Source organism: Prunus avium, chromosome 3 (assembly GCF_965620075.1).
Source record: "Prunus avium chromosome 3, drPruAviu1.hap1.1, whole genome shotgun sequence".
Lineage (NCBI taxonomy): Eukaryota > Viridiplantae > Streptophyta > Magnoliopsida > Rosales > Rosaceae > Prunus > Prunus avium.
Window position 1 is genome coordinate 36,928,531 of NC_142286.1, and position 19,282 is coordinate 36,947,812.

At 38.9% G+C, this 19,282-nt stretch overlaps 2 pseudogenes; both read left to right on the plus strand.

The window, feature by feature from the left end:
- Positions 1–3,422: 3,422 nt before the first annotated feature.
- LOC110747059 (receptor-like protein kinase FERONIA) lies at positions 3,423–12,197 on the plus strand (annotated as a pseudogene).
- Positions 12,198–15,488: 3,291 nt separating this feature from the next.
- Positions 15,489–18,433, plus strand: LOC110745122 (receptor-like protein kinase FERONIA pseudogene; annotated as a pseudogene).
- The last annotated feature ends 849 nt before the right edge of the window (positions 18,434–19,282 follow it).

The window sequence follows — 19,282 nt, forward strand, 5'->3', positions numbered from 1 at the left end:
GAAAGTTGTTATACATGTATTCCATTCCAAGTTCGAATTAATCAAACACCATCAAACAAAGTCTTCTCTCTTGGCCTTTTATATATCTAAGACAAAGACTTTGCAAGTCATCTGTCCCTAGTCATTTGAGGCTGATAGAATCAGCTGCTCGCAGACTTTTCTACTAATCAAGACAACAGGAGGGTACAATTATTACAATTCCCACTTTGTTGTTATCTCAAGCTCCACAAGAGAAACTTCCCAACCTTTTCACCTTTCTATCTCTGTGTCTCTCTACCCACGTCATCAATGACGAGATATGGAAAGGGCAGCAGAGTGAGGATCACATATGCTCTAATCAACTTGGATAAACCCCCGTCTGCAGTGCATTATCTCTTTAGTAAAGTGCTTTTGCACTCCACAACTTCCAACCATTGCAAATTGGTTGTGGGGTTGGAATTTTGAACCAATTGATAATGGGGGATAGTGACCCAACCCCTTATGAGCCTTTACAAAATTGTTCAACTTTCCGATATAAGATAATTCTTATCCTCACACGATGCTACATGTGTGGTGAATTGGAGTGGGGAAGGGAGGCTGCCGCCAACGGGGTGGATGGCTGCTAGGGATTTTATTGCTTCTGGCAAATAGATCAAATTGAACAAAATCAGCATTTGTTATATAGTTGAATATGAATTGAACTTAATTTTGTGTCCTTTGTTATATAGTTGAATATGAACTGAACTTAATTTTGTGTCTTTGAATAAATATATGATTAATTATATTTTGCAATGCACTAGTTTGGATTTCAAATTATCAACCATTATGTGCAATTTCGTAGGCTAACTTATTCTTATCAACCATAACTTGCGATTTTAGGCCAACAAAAATAGGAAGTTTGAAATGAGTGCATTTATTTCCAAGTATATATATGGGAATACCATCCTTGTGGATCCGTATGCAAATGCTTTTCTGTTTCTTTGTCGTATACAAGTGCTTAATTGGTACTTTGCAAACAGATTAATTTGGACAAGATCATGTCTCAAGAATACTAACTAGGCACGTTTGGGATGGGCGAATGCTTGAAAATAAGACAACGTGTACATTACAGTCCCCAGTTTGTTCTCTTATTATCTTGTGCAAATTGTAATCCAAAGACTTTGTTAATTCTTAAGTCCACGGCCAACCCATAAAAGAAGTTAAGTTGTTATCGAAGTCTCTATTAAATTGACTGATGTTGATCAAGAATCTTGAATTTAGAGTAGATGCAGCCAAAAGCTTGACTTGGAAAAGTCTTTGATGATCATATGTGTAATCCCCCACTTGTGCAATAGAAATTCCGATCAAAGATCCACACACCCACACACCCACACACCCACACATATCATATCTTTAACTCTCCCTACATGTATATTAGGGGTGGCCCTGGGGTGGCGCAAGTGGCGTCACCGCAGGGCCCCGAATTCTTGAGGGCCCCTGAAAAAAAAAATTGTTTATATTATATATATATATATATATATTAATATTATATAAATTGTATATATATTACAGCATGCTAAACATTTGCACAAGAGTGCGTATAGTGGAGTTGGCTGCAACGCATATTCATTTAACAAAAGCGCATGACTTCGTCGAAGTCCATCTATTTGCCTTTTTAAAAAAAATACTATTTTAGAATTTAAAAAGATAATGGGTAGTTGTGTTCCATTAAAATAGAATTCATTATCTGAATTTTCTTTTAATTTATATTTTTTTAAATATGAAAAAGTGTGAATTTACCATATTATGCTTATTTAATTAATAATTTTAATTTTTAATATTTGGATTAACCAAGGACATTTTTTGGTATTTTGAATGTTTCACCATTCTTTGTCTTTTGCTTTATATATATATAGATAAATAAAAACAAAAAGCCTTAAAAAAAAAGAAAAAAAGGAAACATCGAAGCTTAGCTAACCACATAAGCAGTATATATATAGAGAGATTTTCTATTTAAACCTCATGCTTCTCTTAGTTCACCTCATGTTAAGTTCACCCCATCTTTTAATTTAAATTTTCACAATTTCTAAGAAGACCCCACTATCTTCCCAAACTACCTTTAAATACATCATAAACTGAAAAAATAAGAAATAAAAGAGATTTTCTATTTAAACCCCACAATTTTCTTTGTTCCTAGCCGAAAAAAACCCAAACAAATGGAACCCAAAACCTGAAATTTAATACTTTCTAGAGAAAAAGAACAACTTTACCTCTCTCCAAGAACTATAACTGGAATTCCAACACTTGGGTATTGTTGAGAGAGAGAGAGAGTTTGTAAACAGGAAGTTGGAAGGAGCTTGTGGTTGGGGAAGGTAGGGGATAATAATCTGGCAATAGGATGTAGATGAGTTTGTATTTTTCTAAAACTTAATATGAAGAGTGGTGGGGTGTGTGTATAGATGTACTAGGGTTAATTATTAAGTTGGATGACCCTTTTTGTCTTTTTACACAATAATAAAACTTACAGCTTAATGATTTAAGTATTGGGGTGAACTAAGAGAAGTGTAGGGTTTAAATAGAAAATCTCTCTATATATATATACCCCAAACACTTTCTACTCCGCCTATCATTCTTTTATAAAAAATTAAAAAAAGGTAAGTTTTCTCCTCCAAGAAAAGTACTCTCTTCATTTAAAAACAAAAACAAAAACTTCATAGTTTCTTCTGATTCTCTAGTACGTAATCATCATCATTCATCAATCTCTCTTTGGTTATTTTTTCAATCCTGTGACAATTTTTGTTATTCTTTCAATTTCAGGAATTTCAACACCAAAAAAAGAAAACCCTAATTCCTAAATTCATAAAGACCATCAAAATCAAATAGTCAGCTTCAAATCTCGATTCAAATTCAAGTATATATCTAAAATTTCAATCTATTCTATATATTACATGACTTATTTTATTAAATTATTATCATGTTGGTGATTGGTTATATGAGAATATAGTTTTTAGAAATATTTATTCATTTCTTGCTGGGTTTTCTTCCAGGTTATAAGGGTTTGGAATTTTTCTCTGTTAATGACATTTGTGTGCAACTACTCTTTAATTTGTGATTGCCAATTTTTTTTCCTATTAAACATAGATTGCTTATTGGAGGCAGCAAGGGACTTTGTAGAGGCACAAGGAGCTTATTTTTGTACCAAATATACTAATATTTAACTTTATCAAATGGAAACATTTAAATTTTTATGAATTTGATTTCGGATTGTCATGACATGTTTATTGATGGTGACTTTTACTTACAAAAAAAAATTGTTTATGACATTAAGTTATGTTAAATTTTTATTTATAGTATTTTTGTATTAGATTATGTGAGGCCCAATTCAAGTTTCGCACAAGGCCCTCAAAATCTCAGGAACGGACCTGGTGTATATATAAGTATCATGAACATGCATATAATAACCCAACAATCAAACAAACACCTTGATACAATTACCATTGATGAAACCAATTCTCAGCACTCATCTCCACTTTTCCTTGTTTTTGCACATGATCGTCGTCACCATATTCGTTGCCAGCGATTCACCACCTATCTACAATGCAGTCGAAGATATCACCGTCAATTGTGGCTATTCCGGCCACATATTCAATGCTTATGATCAGCGAAATTGGACTAGAGATATCAACTCAAAATTTTCACCCTCTGAACACCAAGCAATTGGCAACACATCCATATTAAAAAAAGCACCTCATTTGTACACCGTCCAACAAGTGCCTTACACCACAACGAGGCTTTCTCACTCTGAATTTACCTACAGATTTTTTAACCTCACAGCCGGCCAAAAGTTCGTCCGTCTGTATTTCTACCCAGCTTCATACCCCGACTTTGATCCCTCCAAAGCCCTTTTCTCTGTCAAAGCCGGTGGGTTTACCCTTCTCCACGACTTCAATGCGTCAGTCACTGCCGCTGCTTCTGGGCCGGAGGAGACGGTATACAGAGAATTTTGTATGAACATTGAGGAAGAAGAAGAACAGAGTCTAAGCATCACGTTCACTCCAAGCAGAGCAATCCCAGATGCCTACGCATTTATTAACGGAATTGAAATTGTATCAATGCCCATCAATCTTTACTACACTGCACTAGAAAGCGCTGATGGAATTATATATATCGGCAAAGAAAATACGATTCGCCTAGAAAACAGCTCTGCTCTGGAGATGGTGTACCGAATCAACGTGGGTGGAAGCACAGCCCCTTTTTATGAAGACACCGGCATGTACCGCAATTGGTATGATTATACATACGAGAAATGGTACCTGGAGGAGTTAAGTTTAAGGTGGAGTGTTTTGCCACAAAATGTTAGCATCCAACTCAACTGGGATTCAAGTCAAATACCAGAGTACTCTGCTCCAAAACAAGTTTACCAGACGGCCAGGTCAATGGGCAACAACATCACCAGGAACCAGCGCTACAACCTCACCTGGCAATTTCCTGTTGATCCGAACTTTAGTTACCTGGTTAGGCTTCATTTCTGTGAGTTCGAATCCGAAATTACCAAACCCAGAACTCGACAGTTTCAAATTTACATAGCGAATATAAAAGCTGAATTAATGGACGTAATCAGTTGGAGTCGTGGAAATGGAATTCCAATGTACAAAGACTACTTTGTGTTCATGCCTGCAGGAAGCGAGAAGAAATCAATCTCTCCATCACACTGCAAGCAATTCCAATACTTTGGATGAGTAGAACATCGGATGCAATCTTGAATGGGCTTGAAATCTTCAAAGTGAATGATACAATGGGAAATCTCGCTGGTCCCAACCCAAATCCACCTCCTACGACCCCGCATACGGCGATGCAATCGAGAACAAGAGACCCCAAGTCAAAGAGTACACCTTTGGTTGCCATTGTTTCCAGCACACTTTTAGTGCTATTTGTTTTGGGAAGTGTGCTATATGTTTTGGGTTTATTCTTGGTTTTCAGGACACAACGTAATTATGGCCACTCAACCCGCAAAGCGACCAACAAAACCAAGTGCCCAGGATCATCCTTACCGTCCGCTTTGTGTCACTGCTTTTTCCTGGCGGAGATCAAAGCCGCCACCCGAAACTTCAGCGATATTTGTATTATTGGGCGTGGTGGGTTCGGTAATGTGTATAAAGGGCACATTGATGGTGAGGCCACTCCCGTCGCAATCAAACGGCTGAAACCTGGGTCATCACAGGGGGCCCACGAATTCAAGACGGAGATCAAGATGCTCTCCCACTTACGGCACCGTCATTTATGTCAAAACATAGAGAAGATTAATTGAAGGAAGTGGAGAATGTAGAGAGAATTGGAGCTGCAACAAGTTTTCTGATTTCAACTTACTTTTCTTTGTATTACTTACAATACATTTATAACTATAAGCCAAGAGGTAGACAAGGCATCCCTAAGACAAGGAAACAAAGTTTCCCTAAGACAAGAAAGTAAAGTAAAGCTCCCTAAAACAAGGTTCCCTAAAACAAGGTAACCATAAAATAAGGTCTAGGACTTTGTGTAGGACAAGATAGAAAAGTAACCAACTAACTAATCTATTACAAGCTAACACTCCCCCTCAAGTTGGTGCATAGATATCACCAATGCCCAACTTGATCAGTGAGTTGTGGAATACTCTGCTAGAAACTGCTTTTGTCAAAATATCGGCCAGCTGGTCTTCGGACTTGACAAACGGAAGCTAAATTTCTTTATTGTCAAGTTTTTCTTTAATGAAGTGTCGATCCACTTCAACATGTTTAGTACGATCATGTTGGACTGGATTGTGTGCAATGGATATTGAAGCCTTGTTATCACACTGTAGATGCATTCCTAATGTAGGTGCATATCCAATCTCTGTAAGCAATTTCTTTAACCAAAGGAGTTCGCAAATTCCTTTGGTCATTCCTCTGAATTCGGCTTCTGCACTAGACAAAGCAACAACATTCTGTTTCTTGCTTCTCCAAGTAACCAAGTTACCACCAACAAATGTGAAGTACCCTGATGTTGATCGTCTATCAGTGACATTCCCTGCCCAATCTGCATATGTATAGCCACTGATATTTAGATGACCATTTTTAGAGAACAGAAGTCCTTTACCCGGTGCGGACTTCAAATATTTAAGAATTCTAAGAACCGCATCCATATGATCTTCACTTGGACAATGCATAAACTGACTAGCAACACTTACAGCATACGCAATGTCGGGTCGGGTATGGGATAGGTAGATCAGTCGTCCCAATAATCTGTGATATCTTTCTTTGTTAGTGGGTACTTGATTGGGATATTCCCCAAGGCGGTGATTCTGAACGATTGGAGTGTCCACAGGTTTGCAATCTAACATTCCCGTTTCTGCCAATAAATCTAGAACATACTTCCTTTGTGAGAGAAAAATGCCTTGCTTTGATCGAGCAACTTCAATGCCCAAGAAGTACTTGAGTCCACCAAGATTTTTCATTTCAAACTCCTTTGCTAAACATTGTTGGAGTTGAGAAATTTCCTGCTTATCTTTCCCAGTAATAATCATATCATCGACATAAATGATAAGAGCTGTTACCTTTCCTCCCTTGTGTTTTAAGAACAGAGTATGGTCAGAATTACTCTGCTTAAAACCATAATTCTTCATTGCCAAGGTAAAACGCCCAAACCATGCCCGGGGAGACTATTTCAATCCATATAATGCCTTCCGTAATCTGCACACCACATTAGCAGGAGTAGATGTAACATATCCTGGTGGGATATTGTTAAGCTCATAATTTCATACATATACATGCCCTATTTACTTACTTCTTTTGCTTAGTTTCCTAGATTTCTAAGTTATTTGTCTCCCTTTGTGTGTTTTGTAGGCAAATAGAGCAAGAGAGCATAATTCATGCAATTCAAGCATGTTAAGGCCTAATTTGGATGAATGGATGAAGGGCTTAAAGACAAACTCATTTTGGCTACAGCCCCTTGCCAGTCCAGTTCCGTAGGTCACATTGCAATATTTGTTTCAGTAAACTACACAGCTCGGATGAGGCCGCATTCTTCATGAAAGTTGTTCCAATGGGTGTGTACTATAACATATCCAAACTTCAGCCCTATTGGATAAATATGGAGTCTGTTACCTAGCAAACACAGAGCCATGCTCAGGATGGATTTTATCAGCGCGCAAAATGAGTTAGCAATTTGTTGTGCCCTTAACTTCCTCCTCCGACCTTGGATTGGCCCAAATGATATATGGCTGGAAAGAAGACATTCTGAACTTCAAGTTTGAGTGCTTAAAGTCTTAATTTGCTTAAGGGAAGCCCAATTCGTAAGCCCTTGAAGTTGCTGGTCATGCTGACCTCAGGATGAGCTATTGTTTCTGGTTGGAAGCTTGGTCATGGTGAGCTAGGCATGAGCTATTGAGCTGGTTGGAAGCTTGGTCATGGTGACATGAAGATGAGCTAGGGCTGCTGGTGGGATTTATTGGTGAAGTGCATCAACCAATTCAAATTTTCTAATACAAGTGCATCAACCATTTCAGATTTTATAAAACAAGTGTTGTATGCATTAGCCATATTGAATTCAGATTTTTCACTTCCTTAGGCCTATAAATAGGGAGGTTCTCTAAGCTTGTAAACACACCCCAAGGGGGGGAGCTCTCAAACACTTCTCTAGAGCTCCCTTCCCTTATCTCCCTCAAATTCTCTTAGTTTCATTTTCTAGTTTTCAATTGTTGTAATGAAATATTTGTGCTGAAATTCTGCTTAAGTATTTCTTAGTTCTACTTTACTTTTCCTTATGTACATTCTTTCTTTAGTTTCAAGTTGAATTAGTTTCCAAGTTTCAATTATGGTTTTTGTTCTTATTCATTATGCTTATAAGTTAATATGCTTGTTTGAATGATTGATCACCATTTAGGCTTGCATGTTAGCTATCTTGGTTTGAATTAAGAGTATACACCATGCTTTAATTCGAATTGAACTATGAATAGGAAGAGTATGTATGGACATTCGACAACAGGGATTAGATACATGCTTGGTTGTTTAAATTGTTCTTCTATGCTTAATGGGTTCCTAATGCTTAATTTTAGGTTAGACAACAAATGATCAAATTAGGGAATTAGGAACACAAGGTTATGACCAAACACCATGGCTTAATCATACATTAGCTAGAATTAATCCGTTAATCTAATTGAACTTGGGAACTTATCTGCTTGAGTTAGTTATTTCTTTATTCCTTGTTTTATTTATTTCCTTTCTTTTTCATTTCTGTTTTGTGTAGGAAAAATAAATTGGATCATTCAATCACCAATCCTCATGGGATCGACCTCGCACTTACATATGCTATACTACCAAACGGCTCGTGCACTTGCGAGTATCACAAGTTGAGGATGCAACTGAATCCATTTTGGTGAAGCTGTATCTACGCAACAGATATCCATGTAGACTTCTTTTGTGAGTTCTCCATGGAGAAAGGCATTCTTCACATCAAATTGGTGGAGAGGCCAATCAAGATTTGCTGCAAGGGACAATAGCACACGAACAGTGTTAAGTTTTGCAACCGGGGCAAAGGTTTCTTCATAGTCAATACCATATGTTTGTGTGTATCCCTTTGCCACAAGTCGTGCTTTGTAACGTTCAATTGACCCATCAGCATTGTATTTCAAGGTGTAAACCCATCTGCATCCGACAGTCCTTTTTCCTCGAGGTAAATTCTCCAGTGTCCATGTGTGATTTTTCTCCAGAGCATGCATCTCTTCCTTCATTGCGTGAACCCATTTTGGATCCTTCAATGCCTCACTCACTTTGGTTGGAATATGAATTGCAGATAACTGGTGTACAAAGCCTTGGAGGGGTGCAGATAATTTTTCCGCAGAAACATAGTTTGCAATTGGATACTTCGATGCTTTGCCATTATCCGGTGAATACCGAATTGGTGGTTTTCCACGGTTCTGTCTATTGGGTAATTGATATCTAACAGTTTCATCAACTAAAACAGTAGATGGAGTAGAATCACGTACCTCAGGAGTATTCTCAGGAGATTGATCAGCTGGTACTGAGATGTGAGGGGGGGTCTTCATCATCATCGTCAGTGAAGTATGAAAAAATATTGTGCTCTCTGCTGTGGAGCGACCGGTCGCTGGTCTCCTGGAGACCGGTCGTTTCTGGACAGATTCGATCCTCAGCTTCAGTGCTTGGAAGCGACCGGTTGCTGGGCTCCTGGCGACCAGTCTTTTCTGGACAGATTCGAATTTCAGCTTCAGTGCGTTGATGCGACCGGTCGCTGAGCTCCTGGCGACCGGTCGTTTCTGGACAGATTCGAATTTCACCTTCAGGACTTCTATGCGACTGGTCGCTTGGCTCCTGGCGACCGGTCGCTTTTGGGCAGGTTACATTTTCCTCTGGACTGTTGGGATCCGTTTTGCTCCAATCTTCAAGTTCTTGAATTTCCAGGGCCTCCTTGCCCAGTGGTTCTCTTTGTATGTCTCTGTGAGGCGGAGAGTTGGACATCGGATTATGAAAAAACATTTCCGATTCCATAAAAGTGACATCCAAAGTGACATATGTACGACGACTGGAGGGGTGATAGCATCGATATCCCTTCTGATGGGTAGCATAGCCTACAAAAACACATCTGATAGCACATGGATCAAGCTTGCCACGTTGATTCTTATGGAGGTGTACGAATGCCACACAACCAAAGACTCGGGGCGGAAGCATCTGAACAGAGGGCAATGGCCCATGTTGGGCAAGTGCTTGTAATGGAGTCCGGAAGTCTAAAACTTTGGAAGGCATTCGGTTGATGAGGTAGACTGCAGTGACTATAGCATCATCCCAATGATGGCGAGGAACATAAGCTCCAATCAAAAGAGCTCGTGCTGTTTCAAGGAGGTGTCGATTTTTTTTTTCCTCAACACCATTCTGTTGAGGAGTTTGAGGACAAGTGGTCTCATGAATGATGCCATGCATTTGGAAGTAGGTCTGAAAATCATGGTTGATATATTCACCTCCATTGTCAGAACGAAGGACTTGAATCTTGGTAGAGAATTGAGTTTCAATTTGCTTGTGAAATGACTGAAATATAGGGAACACATCAGTTTTATTTTTCATCATGAAGAGCCAAGTCATGCGGGTACAATCATCCACAAAGGTAATAAACCACCGAAAGCCAGAAGTTGTAGAGATAGGTGAAGGACCCCAAACATCAGAATGTATCAAAGCAAATGGAGCAACACTTTTATTTGTACTTAATGGATAAGAGGCTCTGTGGCTCTTGGCCAAGATACAAGTATCACATTGGAAATCAGTGGTATAGGAATTTGAAAACAAATTTGGAAATAGATGTCTCATATAGCCAAAAGACGGATGCCCCAAACGTCGGTGCCATAGCCAAAGTTGTCGATCCTTCCAAGTCGATGAGTGCTTCACACTATGTGCCTTTCCCATACTGAAATCATCCACATAGTACGACCCCCCTCTCTTAGTACCACGACCAATGATCTCCTTGGTGAGAATATCCTGAAATAAACAGAAGTCGGGATACATGAGTACACAACAATTTAGTTGTTCAGTAATCTGACTAACTGACATTAGCTTAATTGATAGAGATGGAACAAGTAAAGTATTAGATAATGAAAGAGAGGATGAGAGAGCCACAGTGCCGGCCCTTGTCACAGGAGAAGTAACTCCATTGGCATTAGCAATACTAGTTCGTCTGGGTTGACTGGTACTCAGAAAATCATCAGGATCAAATGTCATATGATCGGTTGCACCAGAATCAATTATCCAGCCCGTTGAATTTCTATCATCCAAAGTATGGAATACATAGCCAGAGTCGCTACTTGCAGCTTCATATCTTTTTTGATCTTTTTCATATCGTGTAGTTTCAGTCGGGGTTGTTCGGTTGGGTTGGCGGCAACACCTAGTCCAAGTGAGGCCAATCGGTCGGGTCGGTGTCTGGGTCGGGATCGGTGTCTTCAATGCTTCTAGGTAGGTAGGTTGAGAAGAGTTGGTGGTGCTATTTCTAGCAGGGAAAAAAACATCTTCCCCCATGGAGGTAGCAAAGATTCAGAACAAGAGTCAGCAATTCCAAGATCGCTGCTCTGATACCATGTCAAAACATAGAGAAGATTAATTGAAGGAAGTGGAGAATGTAGAGAGAATTGGAGCTGCAACAAGTTTTCTGATTTCAACTTACTTTTCTTTGTATTACTTACAATACATTTATAACTACAAGCCAAGAGGTAGACAAGGCATCCCTAAGACAAGGAAACAAAGTTTCCCTAAGACAAGAAAGTAAAGTAAAGCTCCCTAAAACAAGGTTCCCTAAAACAAGGTAACCATAAAATAAGGACTAGGACTTTGTGTAGGACAAGATAGAAAAGTAACCAACTAACTAATCTATTACAAGCTAACAATTTAGTATCGCTGATTGGATATTGTGCGGATGAAGGTGAGATGATCTTAGTGTATGACTTCATGGATCATGGGACTCTCAGCGACCATCTCTACCACAAAGATAACCCATCTCTTACCTGGGAGCAACGACTTGAGATCTGTATCGGGGCAGCGCGTGGGCTGCACTACCTTCACAAGGGAGCAATGTGCACCATCATTCACCGTGACGTGAAGAGCACAAACATTTTGTTGGACGATAAATGGGTGGCTAAGGTTTCAGATTTCGGGTTGTCGAAAATGGGAACCACCACCATGTCCAACGCCCACATCAGCACGGTGGTGAAGGGCAGTTTCGGATACCTGGACCCAGAATACTATCGCCGTCGGCAACTAACTGTTAAATCTGATGTGTACTCATTCGGTGTAGTATTATGCGAGGTATTGTGTGGGAGGCCAGCTTTAATGCGTACAGTGGAGAGGGGGCAGATGAGCCTGGCTGAATGGGCCAAGACTTGTCATCGCGATAGGGCACTTAATGAAATCATTGATCCATGCTTGAAGGGCAAGATTGCAGCCCTATGCTTTAATAAATTCGTTAAGATCGCGATGAGTTGCATGCATGATAATGGGATTGAACGACCGTCCATGGATGACGTTGTGAGGGGGCTTGAGTTTGCTTTGGAGCTTCAACAGAGTGCTGAGGATGATATGGACTTCAATATTATTGAAACCAATATTGAAGATGAGGTTCCATTCATCAACCACCAGGATGGGGTTAGTGAGCAAAGTTGTCCAACTAACCAATCCATTATAAGGATTTCCGAGACAATCTTCTCTGAGATCAACAATTCATATGGGAGATGATCGATGATCAACAACGTTTTTATTGAAATGTACAAATTTACATACGATCAATATGTGACTTGGAAGTTGCGAGTGCATTAAGATCCTAGCACTATTTGTGGTTTTGTTACTGTCAAAAACTTATTCCTCATTTTTTTTTCTTTTTACAATATCATAGCGTAATAGATTCCTTTTCCTTGGAATTGTTAGAAAGTACATATATATATAGTTGAATATGAAATGAACTTCAATTTTCTTAGGGTGGTCAGATTTTCAATTTTCTGTTTTGATTAAATATATGGTTAATTACATTTTACACCCTTGTGGTTTGGTTAAAAAAGTATTAACCATTATATGCAATTTTGTATGATAACGTATCTCATCAAAACTTAATCCTGCTACTTCAACTCCTGACCCCATACCAATCCAACTACTAATCTAATCCAGCCTTACTTACCAAACATGACCGAATGCATATGCTTGTATCTTATCAAAATGACCATCCTTTTGGTTCCCAAATGTTAAAAACATGACACAACATGTAAACAAAAATAAAACTTTGATCTTACTAAAGTGCATCAATTGGGTTGTCATTTTCCTATATATGTAGAAATACCATTCTTGTATCATATGCACGTGATTTTCTGTTTCTCTTTCGTATACAATACAAGTGCTTAATTGGTACTTTGCAGTGAATGACCTACTAAGAGCATTTTCAACAGCCTCTTCAACAGCTTTGGAATTCTAAATTCCATGAAAATGAAACTTTCTTGCAATTGGTTATACAAAACATTAAATGTATTTGTATGATAGTTTGTGACATTATTTAAAGTGAGCGTGGTTATTAACAAGTAAAATAATCTAAGTTAGAATATGCGTAATCTTGTCTTCTCAATCCTCCATTTTCAGTGGCCAAATGAACCATAATGTGCCCATAAGTGTTAACTGATAAAAACAGAGCATCAACATGACAAATGTTAGAATTGATAGCGATCATCATTGGGCATCAACATGATAATGGGATTGAACGGCAGTCGATGACTGACGTTGTGAGGGAGCTTGAATTTGCTTTGAAGCTTCAACGGAGTGCTGACAACGATATGGACTTCAATATTGTTGAAACCAATATTTGTGAAGATGAGGTTGCCTTCATCAAAGACAAGGAAGGGTCTGGTAAAAGTGAGCACATATGCTCTATCCAACTTGGGTACGTCTGCAGTGCGATATCCATTAAATTGATTTCTGAGACAAGGATGAGGTTGCGACCGACGAATCCATTAAATTGATTTATGAGACAATCTTCTCTGAGATCAACAATCCGGATGGGAGATGATTGATGAGCAACAACATTTTTAATGAAATTAGAATAATCTGGCCACAATTAATGGGAGATGATTATGTAAGATGACTTATGTGAGTTGGCCTAATCAATCACTTAAGTATATTAATTTTGTTTAAACTCTTACTCTATTTATAATAGGAGAGATAGTGTTAAGGTTTGTTCAATATAAAAGAATTGGTCATTCCTCTCATAATACACGAGTTCTATAGCGTGCTTGACCTATTGATAGATCATTCCCATAGTTGCCATGTTCTTCGCTGAGTATAAAGCAATCGATAACTCTGATTTTATTCATGCGTTTATTGTGTTTAACTTCAGTTATGCTTACATGTGGTATCAGAGCCTAACAATTAAAACCTTGAAATCACATGATTAATTTTTTTATTTATTTTTGTCTAACCAGCTGCTTGGAAACTAGTTGTTTTAAAGAAACAATTCAATTGAGAGCATAAATTTTATTTTTCAATCTGTTGTTCTGCACAATTATCATGCTGGTACTAACCAACAGGTCAAGAGTTTTTTGAAGGTTGTTTTTCAATGTTTTTTCTGATTGGAAAATGTAGATGTTTACAAAATCATCGCCAAATTGTTTATTGAGTTTGATTCAATTAAGTGATGATTGTTGTATTTTTTTTAATACATTAACAAACACAAGGATTGATTGACTCATTCAATGTTTTGGCTGGTGGCTTTATGTTCTTTTAAAGTATTAAAAGAAATTATGTTTGTTATACACAAACTTGATCTGTTTAAAATTCTTTGGACCAATTGAATAATTTACCAAAGTGGCTTATTTGATGTTATTATGAAAGTATTATGAAAGAATTCTTTTGGGCCCCCTCTAACATCAATTCATGGCTCTGCCATTGACAACGAGGAATGTAATTCGAACTCGGGTGCAGAGTGGGGAGCACATATGCTCTATCCAACTTGGGTACGTCTGCAGTGCGATATCTCTTTAGCAAAGTGCTTTTGCACTCCACAACTTCCAACTATTGCAAATTGGTTGTGGGGTTGGAATTTTGAACCAATTGATAATGAGGGTTAGTGACCCAACGCCTTATGAGCCCTCACAAACTTATTTAACTTTCCGATATAAGGTAATTCTTCATATCCTCACACATGCTTCATGTGTAATGAATTGGAGTGGGGAAGGGAGGCTGCCACGCCAATGGGGCGGATGGCTGCTAGGGATTTAATTGCTTCTGGCAAATAAATCAATTTGAACAAAATCAGCATTTGTTAAATAGTTGGAAATGAATTGAACTTAAATTTTCTTTGGGTAGTTAGATATTCAGCTTTTAAAAAAATTAATATATATTTTAATTAAACTAGAATATTGATTTTTGTCCTTTGAATAAATATATGATTAATTATATTTTGCAGTGCACTAGTTTGGAGTTCAAATTATCAACCATTAGGATAACTTATTCTTATCAACCATAGCTTGCGATTTTAGGTCAACAAAAATAAAAGTTTGAAATGAGTGCATTTATTTCCAAGTATATATATGGGAATACCATCCTTGTGGATCCTTATGCAAATGCTTTTATGTTTCTTTGTCGAATACAAGTGCTTAATTGGTACTTTGCAAACATATTAAATTAGACAAGATCATGCCTCAAGAATACTAACTAGGCACGTTTTGGATGGGCGCATGCTTGAAAATAAGACAACGTGTACATTCACAATCCCTAGTTGGTTCTCCTTATTATCTTGTGCAATAATCCAAAGACTTGTTAATTCTTCAAGTCCACGGCCAACCCAAAAACGAAGTTTAAGTTGTTATCAAAGTCTCTATTAAATTGACTGATGTTGATCAAGAATCTTGAATTTAGAGTAGATGCAGCCAAAAGCTTGACTTGGAAAAGTCTTGGATGATCTTATGTGTATGTCCCCATTTGTGCAATAGAAATTCCAATAAGAGATCCACACACCCACACATAACATATCTTTAACTCTCCCTATGTATATATATATATACATGTATCATGAACATGTATATAATAACCCAAGCATCAAACAAACACCTTGATACAATTACCATGATGAAACCAATTCTCAGCACTCATCTATACTTTTCCTTGTTTCTGCACATGATCGTTGTCACCATATTCGTTGCCGGCGATTCTCCACCTATCTACAATGCAGTCGAAGATATCACCGTCAATTGTGGCTATTCCGGCCACATACTCAATGCATATGATCAGCGAAATTGGACTGGAGATATCAACTCAAAATTTTCACCCTCTGAACACCAAGCAATTGGCAACACATCCATATGCAAAAAAGCACCTCATTCGTACACCGTCCCACAAGTGCCTTACACCACAGCGAGGCTTTCTCACTCTGAATTTACCTACAGATTTTTTAACCTCACCCCCGGCCAAAAGTTCGTCCGTCTGTATTTCTGCCCAGCTTCATACCCTGACTTCGATCCCTCCAAAGCCCTCTTCTCTGTCAAAGCCGGTGGTTTTACCCTTCTCCACGACTTCAATGCGTCAGTCACTGCTGCTGCTTCTGGGGAGGAGACGGTATACAGAGAATTCTGTATGAACATTGGGGAGGAAGAAGAAGAAGAGAGCTTGAACATCACGTTCAGTCCAAGCAGAGCAATCCCAGATGCGTATGCGTTTATCAACGGAATTGAAATTGTGTCCATGCCTACCAACCTTTACTACACTGCACCTGAAGATACACATGGGATTCAACTCGAAGGCAGTGAAAACAACCTCTTTCGCATTGAAAACAGCACTATTCTGGAGACGGTTTACCGAATCAACGTGGGCGGAAGCGCAGTCTCTTTCGACCATTACACTGGCATGTACCGCAATTGGGACAGTGTAGTAGACGAGCAAAGGTACTTGGATGAGTTAAGTCTTGAGCATAGTGTTTTGCCACAAAATTCTAGTATTCAACTCCATTTTACCACAAAACCACAGTACTCTGCTCCAAAAGAAGTTTACCAAACCGCTCGAGCAATGGGCAGAAACACAACCATAAACAAGAGCTACAAACTTACATGGCAATTTCCTGTTGATTTCAATTTTCGTTACCTAGTTAGGCTTCATTTTTGTGAGTTTGAGGGTGAAATTTCGCAGATGGGAGATCAAGTGTTTCTAATTTACATGAATAATCTAGTGGCTGAACAAAGAGCGGACATAATCATGTGGGCTCATGGGAAAGGGATTCCAACATACAGAGACTACTTGGTGTTCATGCAGCGTACAGGCTCCGCTGGAAGCAAGAAGAAAGTGAATCTCACCATTGCACTGCAGGCAGACCCAAATTTGCGTACTAAAGTCAGCGATGCAATGTTGAATGGTCTGGAAATCTTCAAACTCAACAACTCAGACGGGAATCTCGCGGGACCCAACCCCGATCCACCTCCTATGGACCCAGCAAATAAGACGTCGTTGGCAGGCCCAGAAAAACCTAAGTCAAGGAGTACTCCTTTGCTTGCCATTGTTGCTGGTGTAGTTTCCACCACAATCGCACTGCTCTCTGTTCTAGGGTTATTCTTGGGTTTCAGGCGACGAAAGAAACTGAATGACAATGATCTCTCCACTTGCAAAGCGACCAAGTCAACCAAGAGCCGGGGCTCATCCTTACCGTCCGATTTGTGTCACTACTTTTCCTTGTCGGAGATTAAAGCCGCCACCCGAAACTTCAGCGAAATTTGTATTATTGGGCGTGGCGGGTTTGGTAACGTGTATAAAGGATACCTTGACGATGGGGCCACCCCCGTTGCGATAAAACGGCTGAAACCCGAGTCATCACAAGGGGCCCACGAATTCCAGACGGAGATCCAAATGCTTTCACAACTTCGCCACCAGCATTTGGTGTCTCTCGTAGGATACTGTACAGACGATGGTGAGATGATCTTGGTCTATGATTACATGGCACGTGGGACCCTTTGTGACCACCTCTACCACACAGATAATCCATCTCTGTCTTGGGATCAACGGCTCCAAATTTGTATCGGTGCAGCTCGAGGGTTGCACTATCTTCACACGGGTGCTCACTACACTATCATCCATCGTGATGTAAAGAGCACCAACATCTTGTTGGATGAGAAATGGGTGGCTAAAGTCTCGGATTTTGGGCTTTCAAAAATGGGAACCATTACCATGTCCAAGACCCACATCAGCACGATGGTGAAGGGTAGTTTCGGGTATTTGGACCCAGAATACTACCGTCGTAACCAGTTGACTGAGAAGTCTGATGTGTACTCGTTTGGCGTGGTGTTGTGTGAGGTGTTATGTGCGAGGCCGGCTTTATTACGAACTGTGGAGAAGAAGCAAATGAGTTTAGCCGAGTGGGTCAAGAGCTGTCATCGCAAAGGGACACTTGATCAAATCATTGACCCGAGCCTCAAGGGTAAGATTGGAAACGCGTGCTTGAATAAGTTTGTTGAGATGGCGATAAGTTGTATGCATGATAATGGGATCGAACGGCCGTCGATGAATGACGTGGTGTGGGGGCTGGAGTATGCAATGCAACTTCATCAAAGAGAGGAGAGAGAGAAAGATTTAGACCTTGAAAACAAGGGTGAAGATGAGGTTGCGTTGATGAATGATAATCATTCTACAGGGTTTACTACTAGTCGTAGTTGGGAAGGAGAGACGTTGAACAGCGGGCTGACCAAAACAAGTAGTGAGCAAAACTCTACAACTAACGAATCAATTAAAGGGATGTCTAGGATAGTGTTTTCTGGGATCAACGATTCCGATGGGAGATGATGATTGGTGATCAACATTTTTAGGCAGAACAATCACAGGCTAGGGCCTGGACTATGATATTTATTTGTATTTGCTAGTATGAGAATAAATAAATAAAAGTATGAGAATAAATAAATAAAAATATGTATATATGTTACCAACCATCTCAACTCAGCTTGTCCTTTTTCTTTTCATCGTGCTTGTAATTTGGTTTTTTTTTTTTTTTTTTTTTGGGGTGAAAGAGGAAATCATTGATAACAATTAAGACGATATAACAATATCATCTTGTACAATTGGCTCCAGCCAAAAGGAACCTCTTCAATCCAAGTTACTATATTATTACAATTACGTGCATGCCTTACTTACAATTAAGTAATTTGGTTGTTTCTTATATTCAGTAAATTCATTAATTAAACTTCCAAATATAAACACAAATTCTATACAACATTAAGGAATTAGATGCGAACTCATATATCAAACAAGCAGCATCTTTCTATAATATGACTTCGCATCTAATCCCTAGAATTTGTAAATTTTTTGTTTTACTCACCTAAAATAAGATGGGATTTAAACACATAATTAATTTAATGTTTATCTTTTTCAAGGAAATCAATGTATAATTGAAATGGAGTGGTAGACAGATATGTGTGTTAGTGGTGATGGTGATGGTGGAGGTGATGTCACCATAGGGCTGCTATAGTGATGAATTAACTTGTGTGGTGATGAATTATATGTGTACAAGCAGACTCATGATGTGGATAGTGATAAGGTGTATGATTGTTGAACTAAATTAACTTGTGTGGTGATGAATTATATGTGCAAAAGCAGACTCATGATGTGGATCGTGATGAATTAAGTTGTGCACAAGCAGAGTCATGATGTGGATGGACCAACCAAATAAATGAGTGGTTTCAAGTTTGTGCAGTGCAGAGGTAGAGAGAAAACGTAGGTACCAGGGCACAAGTAGAGAGTACTGGCATATACAGATATTATTACATATCCAAGGAGGAAGGGGCCAAGAGACTATATATGCTTTAAGCTGA